The sequence below is a fragment of the Tauraco erythrolophus genome, chromosome 5 (genome assembly GCF_009769465.1).
Source record: "Tauraco erythrolophus isolate bTauEry1 chromosome 5, bTauEry1.pri, whole genome shotgun sequence".
NCBI lineage: Eukaryota > Metazoa > Chordata > Aves > Musophagiformes > Musophagidae > Tauraco > Tauraco erythrolophus.
Window position 1 is genome coordinate 81,063,131 of NC_141469.1, and position 12,239 is coordinate 81,075,369.

Here is a 12,239-nt window from a genome sequence, read left to right on the forward strand (position 1 = left end):
TTCTAAGCTTGCAAACATGTTGCTCTCACCTTTTTGGTACTTGTGTTAATTTGATGCTTATTACTTTGTCTTGAAGTCTCAGCCACCAAAACCACTTACATGATCGACTGAAAAGACGTCTTGTGAGATGTAAAGCACCAGGCTTTAAAAAACTCAGAGGTGTGGATGAGGAAGGGTCAGGGAAGGAGAAGACAGTAACGTATTACATGGAAGATGGAAATTTGTTTGGACTGCTGTATAGTTCTCTTGTATTCTGTGATAATTTTCTGTAATTAGAAGGTACGTATTTTGATGAAAGGATGAGTGACTTGTAGATGCTATATAGGCATGCCGGAGGTCATGCTGAGACTTAAAATCTTGTCTTTCTGAAGTGGGAAATGGCAGATGTTTTGTCCTTGAAGCAGTCTCAGTAGCGTCCTGCAGGCTTCCTGTGGAAGCTGTATTTGGGCTCGCTGTTCAAGCCAGGGGGGCAAGGGGAGGGACTGGTTAATGAGCTAATAAGACGATGAAAGAATTAAAGAACTTTTACTATGATAAAAAGCTTAATTAGTGATTACTTCTGAGTAACCTACCTGCCAAAACCACAGATAGTCTAAAAAGTACGTAGTAGATCTGATAATTATATGAAACATGTGGACGGGAAAAAGAGACTTTCCATTTTAACTCTGTGTGAAAACTGAAGATTTTGGAAAACACTGAAGTGAGTTGTCCTGTCCAGCTCTGTTAAGACTTATTTCAGGATGATAAATGCAATAATAGCTTCAGAACATGGGAGCCAAAACATTTTTTTTTTAAATGGCTTTTATTTGAAGATATTCATAGAGAACAAAGTGTCAAGCCAAGGCACTTAAGAGTTAACAAACATGTAACAGGGGAAGAAACTTACACTTGGGTGTTGTTGCTGGAAGTTGTTTTAAGATTTCTTGCTATGTTTAAATGGGGTTTGAATTTGAGAACACTATTCCAGTCACCTTATTCAGATTACACTTGAAAAACTTCCAATGGTTTTAAGCACATTTTTGAATCTTTGCAGGATGTAAGAAAAACTTGGTCTGTAGCATTGGTTAGGGATTCTTTTTTTTTTTTCTTTCCCTGTCTGCTGATGTGCACAGGATGTTCTGCATTGGTTCACAAAATGAGTATAAACACTTTTTTTACACGTATGTGTAAAAACATTCTACTCAGTTACACTGTATATAGTTTTTTTATAAAGATTGTAGATGCTAACTTTCTGAAGCAGAAGTCTAACTTCAAGCAGACTACAACAGTAAGGTCTGATTGTTATGGAGGGATGGAACCACAGTCTGGCAAGTGATTAAAAGACAGCTAGTTAGTATGTAGGTGTGCAGATGTACTATACTAGTCGTGTTAGATTTGATAATAAAGGAATTAGCATTAATTAACAAATAAACTTAATGGTTTTAAACATTCACAGCCAGCAATGTTCTAAATAACTTTTTTTATTGTATTCTTTTCTGCAGCCTCCCCTCAATTGTTCTCAATTTATTTCAAATTTTATTTCAAATCCTTCATTGTTATAAAAGTCTTTTACAGGCATTACCATCTGAAGCAGATGCCACAGGTCCATCAGATGTGACTAGTGATTGAGAAGAAACCTTCAGTCTTCAAGTCCCTAATAAAATTTATAAGCATAGTAGAAGTTGGCATTCAGCCGAAGTTTTCTTGCTATGTTGACAGATGTCCTAAAAAAAAATCTAAATTCAGTTTCTTTCCTTGGTTTGTGTGTAGTTTTCTACCTGAAAACTAGGCTTAGGCAACCATCTCCCATTAGAGTTAAATGGAACAAATTAGCATTAGAACAATGGAATGAGAGAAATAATCCCTGATCAATGAAGGATCTTAAGGTATAAAGGTTGTTTAACTAGAACACAGACTGTACTAATTCGTTAAAAGTCTGAAAAACTACTGTTCATAGGAATAATAAAACCAAAAATCTGCTATTCATAGGAATAATGTGCTTTATGCTGTTCATTTCTTGCTGTCATTGAAGGTATGCTATTTTACCCCAGTGCCTTCAACATAAATATAAAATGGGCACAAACTGGAGAACTGTTGGAATCTGATCTTGATAGGCAATCGTTGCATATTTAAAAGTCAGCTGGAATTGTGGCTAAAATATTTTCCATATAATACTGAGGTCTTGTATATTGGCAACTTTGCAGGTGCAGTGCAGAGAGCATCATAACACAGGAAACGGAACTGGGTAAATACAGGATGTAAAGTGAAGGTATGGAAGGTAAAGGCTGAACGCCTGTGTTTCTGTGAAGTGAAAATGCGTCGCTGTCAGTTCGTGCGGTCTAGTGTAAAATCAGCTGGCTTCAGAATAATCTGGAATAAGAATAAGGTAGCTGATAAATTGTCATTTAGTGCTCAAGTGTCATTTAGTGTTCAAGGCCAGGTTGGATGAGGCTTTGGGCAACCTGGTGTAGTGGAGGGTGTCCCTGTCCGCGGCAGGGGAGTTGGAACTAGATGATCTTTGAGGTCCCTTCCAACCCAAACCATTCTATGACCCAAATCATATTCTATGATTTTAAGTGTCCAGGTTAGCCGGTCGAAGAACAGCCGTTCAGATGCAGCTGTTGGAAAAACAATTCCGAGTGTAGACAGATGAGCTTTTGCAGGTGTGCACACAACCGTTGGCAAGTCTGTTTGTGATTGTTCAGCCGGTGCCCATCAACTGTGACCGGAATGTTCTCAGTGCTGCAGGACCTCTGGTCTCCCGTGCCATTCAGAAGCAAGCACTGTCTTCTGCAGGGGCAGTTCAGAGTTGTCAGCTTTTTGTGTGCTGCAGAGGTGACGTGGTTCGACGTGAATCGGTTGTGGGGAAAGAGCACAGTAGCTGCAGGTGAGCAGCAGGAGCTGTTGTTACTATTTCTGGAGCAGCTGTCAGTCCCAGTTAGGTTAGAAGAGGTGACAAGCGTACAGTGATAGGTGCTGGAGATGAAACGGAATTTGATAGGACAGCTCTGCTTCTGCTGGAGAATTTTTTAAGTCTGTCTGGTAAACATCCCTGTTGGCCACAATAGCTTTTTTTTTTTTCCCCTGTCCATTGGAAATGTTGGTGAGAATTCAGTATCTTCAAACAGTGAAGGTTTTTAGTTTGTGAGGGGAAGAAGCTTCATCAGGAGACCTACAGTGTTGATCAGAACATACTGTTTTCAGTAGCTTTTATCTGACCTTTGACTCTGGTCTCTAGCCTGTTCTCTTTAAGTGACTGCTGTTGGGATTGGGTCCCCTTCAGGAGCTTCAAGCAGAAACATTCAAGCTCTGTACTTAAGAATCCTGGGCTTTGCAGATCATCTGAGTGATTCTGGCTTTTGCCTCAGCTTCATTCATCTTTGTATTAACTGAATGCTACCCCTTTGCAGACTTGACAAGTCCAGAGTATGACCAGTTGCTTAGAAGACAGTGATATTTGTTCCCTATGGGAGGAATGCTAGCTGGAGAGCTAGGTGGCTGGTTTTGCTCCAGCTGCTTTGGCATAGTAGGATGTGGAGACAGAATTTGGAAATGCCTTTACCTTTAATTTGGGATGGGAATTTTGACTCGAGTTTAGTCTCTCAGATGTGATGTCATGATTCATTAGAGAGAATGCTCAAATTAAGCTGTTTCCTGTGTTCTTGAAGAGCTGCCTAGCTGGTGATGTTCTTATAAAACATTGATAGGCACTGAATGTGATAGTTTCATCTGTGCTAAGGAAGAGAGAAGCCTGTGCTTGTTTCTAAATCAAGCCTGTTTTTTCCCCTCTGGCCAAGTAAGCCTCAGCACTTTTTATCTCACAGTGTTTGATGCAAGTCTAAAAAGAAACTGTGTTCATATAGTCATGAGTCCTGTCTTTTTTTTTTTTTTATTAGGGAATTTTCTGGAACACAACTTTTTACTGAACATGCAACTCAGATTCTTTTGGCTCCTAAGCAAGGAACTGCAGTTTGCAACCTTATGAACAGAGCTTAGTGTGAGCCTGTAACCCTTTCCTCCTCACAAATTTGTAAAGGTAAATACAATGGTGTCATAGTTCCGGCAAAGACCACTGTTTAGCGTGAAGCTGTTAATTCTTTGGGGAAGGAAACTCTTGCTAAAACAAGGTTTACAGATTCTTTGCCATCATATTAGTCCTGCTTTGACAGTGAATGCAGCAAAGTTAATTCACAGTTATCTTAGAAATTGAAGAATCTATTCAATATAACCATTATTTTATTCTTTTTCCTATTGCAAGGTTTTGGGTCTTAGTGGAGTAAGAGGTCCAGAGCTTTTCATAAGGTGCTAGATTTTGTCTCTACTCAGAAGAGCATTGAGGAAAGGATCACTGTTAGCAACTGCAGGAGTTCTCAGGTAGCAAACTTAGTGGAGAACAAGACCACTTCTGGAACATGGCACTCACTTATCCTTTTATAGAATGGATTAGTGCTGGCTGGAGAATTGAATTTAGTATTTGGGACTGAGTGGTGTTCAGTCTATGTGTGTGCAAAGTCCCTTAAAGTCTCGCACCTCTTAAACATGTATATATGGTGTAACTGATCTATGTGCCTTGACAAACGTAGAACTACAAGTTTTACTTTTTTTGTTTCTGTGCTTTGCTCAGCTTTTGTATACCCATGTTCTCCTCCACCCTTTCTTCAGTTTTTCTCCTTACTGTGAAGCCTGGTGAGGATTTCATTCCTCAGTTTCAAGAGACTTCTATTAGAACCCACAGTGCTGACCTCTGAGAGGGTTGGGAATTTTTTTTTTTTTGAAGGCCAGAGGACAAACCATATAGAAATACATGAGCCAGTTCAATTAAAATAAGTGCAAGTGAGACGTGTGATGTTTGGAGAAGGCATTCTTGCTTCAGTGATGCAATAACGAGTAGAAAATCTTGCCGCATAAGCTTACAGAGGCAGCCTGCCATTAGTGTGTATTAAGCCACTGTGTGATTTGGCAAGTCTCCTGTTACATGTAGTAGAAATAAATACAAGCCTCCGCAAAGGAGAATGAATGTAGCTTTGCATAAGCTTATTTTGTGAATTGTTATGGTATTTTTTTTTAATGTAGTAGTAAAGCTATAAAATGGGATACAATAATTTCTATATAGTTGGGATGTCCAGTACAGTTAGCTTTGCATAAATAACGCAGGCTTTTTCATACACTGAGAAGATGGAAGTCTTACATTGGTAAGTAGTAGTGCTAGGAAAAGCAAGATAAAGTTTCTCATGGTTTGTCTACAAAGAGAAGTTAACTGAAATGTGTAAACAAAAGTGTGCATTTAGGTATATGCAATATATACTAGTGTAAGCCTCCTTTGACCTCGTTTTTTGTAATATAAAAATCCTTTGGTTTGGGAGTTCATGGTTTGCTTGGGAATGAGTTCTGAACTCCAGAACAAGCTGCCATGGGACAAGTACAGATAGTGAGTCGGACCAGCCTAAGAGGTGGAACTTTCTTGTGTAAATGAGTCGTGACCCCTGTTTCTGTTGGCTGTACTAACTGCTCTTAATGGTTTTACAGTTTCAGGTGTATTTCATTAGGATATCTCCAAGGTTTGGTTATGTAACGATTTATGTTTCTTGGGAATCCATTCCAAATTCATTGAAAGCTCCACTTCAAGGTATCAAACAATCATAAGCAAGTGAATTAGAGTGGAGGTAGATAGGTGGCTATTACTTAATGTAGCTGGGCTTTTTTCCACTCCTGCTTCATATACACTGTGCTTCACACTCACAATTACTGTTTCAGTGCAAAGGAGGTGAATTTCCAGAGCCTTAACTTTGTTTACAAATTGGGAAAAATAAAAACGCATTCTGTTTGGATTAACCATAAATGATAGGAGAAAACTCAAGCTTTAAGAAAATGCAGGTGACCGTGAAGCATGTTTTTTCGTACAGTACTCTTTCAGATACTGATATGACTGATGTAAAATAAAAAAAAAAAAAATCCAGCTTTTTAGAATGAAAACGTGAAAAGACAGGCTTGTGGAAAGCCATTGACTAGTCACCTTGAAACTTTTGGATGTAAAACCTTCCTTGAAAGGAAGCTTTTTTTTTTTTTAAACATGGCTGATGTGGCATCTGATTGGACACACATGCATTATGCTGTGCTTTACAGAAAAAAAAAAATAAAAAATAGGAAGATGAGAAGTTGTCATTTGTTGCTTAACTGAACCTGGAACATCTCTGGTTCACAGGGCAGGAGACCTCATACACCAATAGGTCGTAGCTAGCCAATCCGTCCTCCTAACCTTGTCTTCCTTCCCACTGCCTAGAGAAACCAGAACTTTTTCCCTGTTTCATACCCATATACCTACCCTGCTGCTAGATAGGGCTTCTTTTTGCTGCCTTCCCTGATCCAATGGGAAATGTCTTTCATGTAACTTAGCTAGGCAGTGTCTGGGGGCTCTGAGTGCTTCTAAACGATGAACCAGGATTTTATGCGATTGTTAGGGCAAGTAATGCCTCTTGTGCAAAGCACGAAGAAAGGGGGAAGAGATAACTTAGAATATTTTTACTTTATTAATTGCTGCACTAGGTCTCGTTGAGAGAAAAGCTTGTAAAAATACTGGGGAAAAAATGGGTTAAGAAATTTTCATTTGAAATTTTTAGTTTAGATGAGCACACGTGAAACAACTGCCGTGTATTAGGATGAGGAATCTAGAGTGCAGATATGTGGGGACCAAGAAGGAAGGGGAAGAGCGCAATGTTGTCAGTCTCACTGAATTTTTAAAGAGAAGTCACCACGTAGCGTATGCTGACGCATTGTGAATAATTTCGGGTGTGGACAGCAGAGAGGGCAGCCAGCTGCACCTTCTGAGCCAGCTGCAGCTAACTGATAAGCCCTTCTGGAAGAGTTGTGCTAGGAGGAAGTAGCAGTAATCATGGTTTGTGTTACAAGATGATGGGTCATTGCCTGGAAGCTGGCGGGATAAACAGCAGATCAGCATCCTTGGTATTAGAACACAACAAAACAAAAAAATCTCCAAGTTTGAATTGCCACCAAGATGTTCACTAGACAATGGGTGACTCTTTCCAGTCTCATGTCAGCATTAAGCTGTCCACTGTTAACTGTCAAAGCAGGAGGTGGCAAAAGGAAGCTTAGTTGTACCCTCCTGTCCTCCAAGTAAACCTTCATGGCTGTGACCAGGTATGGAGGGCTCTAAAGTGAATGTTGAGGAAAAGCTGTTACTTGTCAACTTGCTGGGCATGTTGAACTACTTCATTAGACTGAATTGCCTAATTATTTTTTTTTTAAATAGTTTGCGGTATCTTTTTGGTGTGATTGAAATTCCTTAGGGCATAGTTCTAGGCCTTTAAAACTGTTTGTCAATATGGCTACTGCTGATAAACTATTCAAAAAACGCTGCGAATATCCACATAATAGAACCTTTATTGGCAGATAAGTTTTCAAGATGATTTTGCATCTTAAACCTTGTAAGTGCTTAATAACCTTTTGGAGTCATGACAGCTTCCTGTGGTGGAGAAGCCCTTTTAAGGAGAGCCATACCTTTGGAAATACTGTTTGCTGAATGCTGTTTATTTTGCTAGTATTTAAAAAGTGCCCAAAACTTAGGTGGCTGGTCGCTCTTTAACTCAGTACTGATTTAAAACTTTAAATATCTTCAGAATATTGTGACACTTTTGCAAAATATTCTATAGATGTCAAAATGCATGCTTGAATATTTATATACAAAGGCTCAACTGAAGTCACAGTGTAGCTTTCCTCTTTTCAGAAGATCTGTACCAGTTTAGACTAGCTGAAGATCTTTGAAGTGGCTGAAACAGTCTTAGAGGATTCCAGGCAGTGATCTTCTGTGGTTTTTAGATCCTTCCTCATAGGACGCTGTTGCCTTTGTGCCTATCTGCAGTCCTGGTGGTGAGAAAACAGAACTCCTCCATGGAGCTGTGACACTTGCAGCAGCGATCGAAGGTATAGGCAATAATTTGAGCACCAGATTATTTGGGCTGAGAATTTAGTTGTAAATGAAATGAGTGTGAGTAGCTATCTTAACATCGCCACTCCCTGAAGAGGTCAGGGCCCTTTCACCAAGGACTGAGCTGAAGAGACAAGGTTCTTCTCAGATTCCTAAGGCTCTTTACTATGTTTCTAGCCATAGAACTACTGCCTGCCTTCCGTGCTTCCAGTGCAAGTAGCAAAATGCTAAAATTTTTACTAGTACCAAAAACCGAAATTTGTAGTCAGGAAGTACAAGAGTATGACAGGACATGAGGAAATGGGATGAAGCTGTGTCAGGGGAAGTTGAGATTGGACATCAGGAAATGGTTCTTCACTGAGAGGGTGGTCAGTCACTGGAACAGGGTCCTTAGGGAAGTGGTCATGGTACCAAGTCTGTCAGAGTTCAAGGAGCATCTGGACAACACTTTTTGTCATATGGTTTAGTTTTAGGTAGTCCTGCAGGGAGGTAGACTTGATGATCCTTATGGGTCACTTGCAACTTGAGATGTTCTGTCATCCTTCTAGTACTCCTTGTCTTCATTTGCTGTAGTAGTCATTCCTTTTTGTTACAAGGAGAATTGAACACGTAATGCCTTTTTTACAGATTGGTATGTATAAAGTAGTATTTAGTTTATATACCAAGTCATTTGGGAATAAAAAATACAGCTCGTATTAAAGTATGTCTACTTGATGCATGTGTGTGAGTCAATTTCTGTAACTCTTACTCCTGGGACATTGTTACTAGTGCAGTGAGCAACGTGGCATGTAGCATCCTGGATTGCATGAGGACAGAGTTCTGTTATGTGAGGGGTTTACGCTGGAATCATTTAGACAAGTGAAAATTTTTCTGTATGTAGCAGGCGCGTGGCTTTGCTGTTGCGTAAGTGGGGCCTGAGTCCATGCAGTGGGGGCTTCATTGATTAAGAATTCTGGTAATTCTTGTAGGTGCTGAAGTAATCATTAATCTTTCAGGAGGGGGAGGAAAAGTGTCACTTGAGAACTGAGTTTTCAGTAAAGTTATTTTGAATATTCCCTGGTGCTTGCAGAAAAGGTCACTTTTGCAGAAATGAATGGACAGTTTGTCCTAGTGCTGGGGCCAGGTGCAGTACCCCCACTAAAGGTTTGAGCAACAGAGGACCTGACTTGCCCCAGTGGTTAGTCAGGAGTGACTGAGCTAGAAAAAGAAACACAGCTCCCAGGTGTTCTGGCAACTCGAAATCCATTGAAATGTACTCATCCAATTTCTCAGCTATACATTTTTGTTGACATTCTTGGAGTACTCACCTGCACAGAAAACATTCATTAGAACAGTAGGTTGGAGATGTGTTTCATGTTCAGTGTAATCTGTTTGGTATGTCCTGCACTCAGCTGGCAAAATCCCAAGAGAAGTACACAGCGTTAGTAAGACTCAATGAAGCTTCCCAAACTTCCGTCATGGGAGAAGTAGTTTGCTACCTGTGATACTTAGGTTTTGAGGGATTTAATTTTAGACATTTAGGGATGAGTCATCCAGTGTATTGCGGTCATGGATGACTCTGTAGTTTCAGACCTTTAAGAAGGGCTAAAGAAGCTGGTTTGTAACGTCCTTGTAGGTACTACTGATTTCCTGTAAGTGCCAGAGAATCAGTTTTGATTCCAGATATGTCTGAAGTAAGTTTTAATTCGGAGTTCATGGGGAGCTTGGACAGCACCATACCTAGTCTTAAAACAGTTGCTGCTCATGAGACAAAGGGTAAATGACAATAGTCAATATTGCATAATCTTATAGATTAGGATTGTTTCAAAATCGTTTATAAATTGAAGAGGGGGAAAAAAGGTATGGGAATTCCACCTTCTAAAGAACTTGTCTTTAGAAATCAGATCATGCTGTCTTTTAAGATCCTTATGCTTTTTTGTGTCGTGTTATGGTAGGTGGTGACCCGAAACCTAAATCCTGTGGTTTAAGGCCATCTTAAAATAAGATGTTATGCAGAGGTGTAAATACAGGCTTTTGCTCTGGCGTACCTGAGTTTAAGGCTGTGCTCAAGGCATTGCCTGCCTTTCTGCTTATGCAATTTTAAAATCATTCTTACCTATTTTTTGCTTTTTCCCCTCCATATAGCATTTGCTTGGAGTAGTAGCTTCCCTTCCACATACTTATTTTTAATTACTTGTGATTGTTAGTGTTGAGTAATTTTGTTTGCTAAGGAAATCCCCTTGCAATGACCTACAGACTTCACAATAATTATGAAAAAAACTTTAGGCCTGTATTTCGCTCATGATAACCTAATACCATGTTCTCTTCTAATGATGTATTAATAGTGTCCTCATCTAAAAGCAATGTTAATTTATTTCCTCATTTTATTTTTAACATCCTTTTTGGATGGAATTCAAGATAAATACAGAATAATGCCTGAAATGTGTTCTTTCGTTCTGTCTGTCCCTTACAAATCCATAGCTGGAGGACTCCCTGTACCATATTGCCTTTATATCAGCCCAGAGAGTAACTATTTTGCATAGCAGTTCCATGTTCTGCAGAGGCAGTCATGAAGCAGAGGACGAGTGTTATGTTGAGGAGCTGTTGGGCTTTCATACAGATGTGCTGTGCTGTCTGCAGGTGTTTACAGTCAGGCAAACACCAGTTTTACACCAGTATTTATCAAACACATCTGCATCGATATTGCTGCATCTGTGCAAAACTCCCCAAAGTAGATGATCCTTTAGTTGTTTTACATCTTTGACAGATGGTCTGTGGTGGTGGTATCTGCAGTGATGTACGGTTACCAAAGGAGACAGCAAACCCCAGTATGGACTGGTGTGTACACAAGTTGTGTTTTGCTTCAGAGGTGGTGACCTTCAGCAGAAGAATGTTACGGGGTGGACAGGTGGGGGCAGTAATATCTTAAAGTACTGCAGCCAAATCTGGAGAACCTGCTTGTTTAAAACCTTTGCATGAACTCATTGAATTGGCAAGAGAAAACAGCAGCAGCCTGTTGTGATGATACAGATGGCAGAGCAATTGGAAACAAAGAGACTTCTGGATTAACACAGCAGAATTTGGGCAGCTTCAATGGAACTACTCTGAATTTATTCTAATAAGAGCCGAAGGCATGGTTTTGCCTTCAGCTTTGTGTCTTAGTTGATAAAGAATATCCACTTGCAGTATTGTAAAGTAAGGATTGTAGTAGCCTCCTAAATTTGTGGCATTTCAGAAGGAAATTGAGTCTGGTACACAGTAAGAGCCAAACAAAAGATCTTGCTTCATGTCTTAAGATTTTAGAAGATAAAACCACAGCCTTTAAGACTCTAGTATCTTTAAACAGTAAAAATGTTGTTTGTTTAAAAATATCCTCAAACAAACAAAAAACAAATTCTAGAACTGGGACATGAAAATGAGACATGATTTAACGTAATTATAAGCCTTGAACAAGGAAACAGCGTGTTCTCAGAATACTTAATTACAGCATTGTTTTTAGGCTGTTTTTTGTGTGTGTATGTGTTGCTCCAGTCAATCTTCAGCAGAAAAAATAAAAGACAAAGAAAACACGGAAGTACAGTAAACATCTTGAAATACGGTTTCCTTCTTACTGGGAAGCGACCACATGACTTGCTGAAAAAGATTTATTAAAAAAAAAAAAGCCAGCTTGCAATTGTTCTTTGTAGCATTAAACTTAATTCTCTGTAAATCTGCTTCTTGAGAAATAACATCCTACAAGATCTCTCAAGCAGCACTATAGTGTTTAAATGCTTTTAGTGTTGTATGAGTGAATTTAAGGAAAATACACTGAATTGTTTGATCGTCCTGAAAGCATTACTCATTGACAGGTGAAGGCAGAAACAGAACGCGGCTTTCTGCTACTAATGCATAATGATTTTATAGTCTGAACTTCTAAAGGTGAGAAGATAATAATTTTGACTGAATTCTACAACATGCAAAGCCGGTTGGGATCACTCGGTCTTCTGCCATGATAGTCTTTTTTGGCAATTTCACTAAAAGATGGCTGGGAGTTGAACTGAAATGGGACTTGCGGTTCAGTTAGTCAATATATTGAATGTGGGTTACTCAGTCTTCAAAATACACCCAAAGTTAACTGTTCCAGCAGCTAAATTTCTGCACTGCCAAACAGTGTGGGTCCCAGCCATCCCTTTTTGAAGCTGGTAGCAGAGATTTTTTTTTTTCCAGAGTGACAAAAAGATCAGCTATTGATTCTTTCCTTGGACCGGTATTTCTCAGAACTGTGCCCTCCTGTGCTCTCACAGGTGAAAAAATCACCTGTGGTTATATCGTGTACTTTATACAGTAGATGAATGGAAGG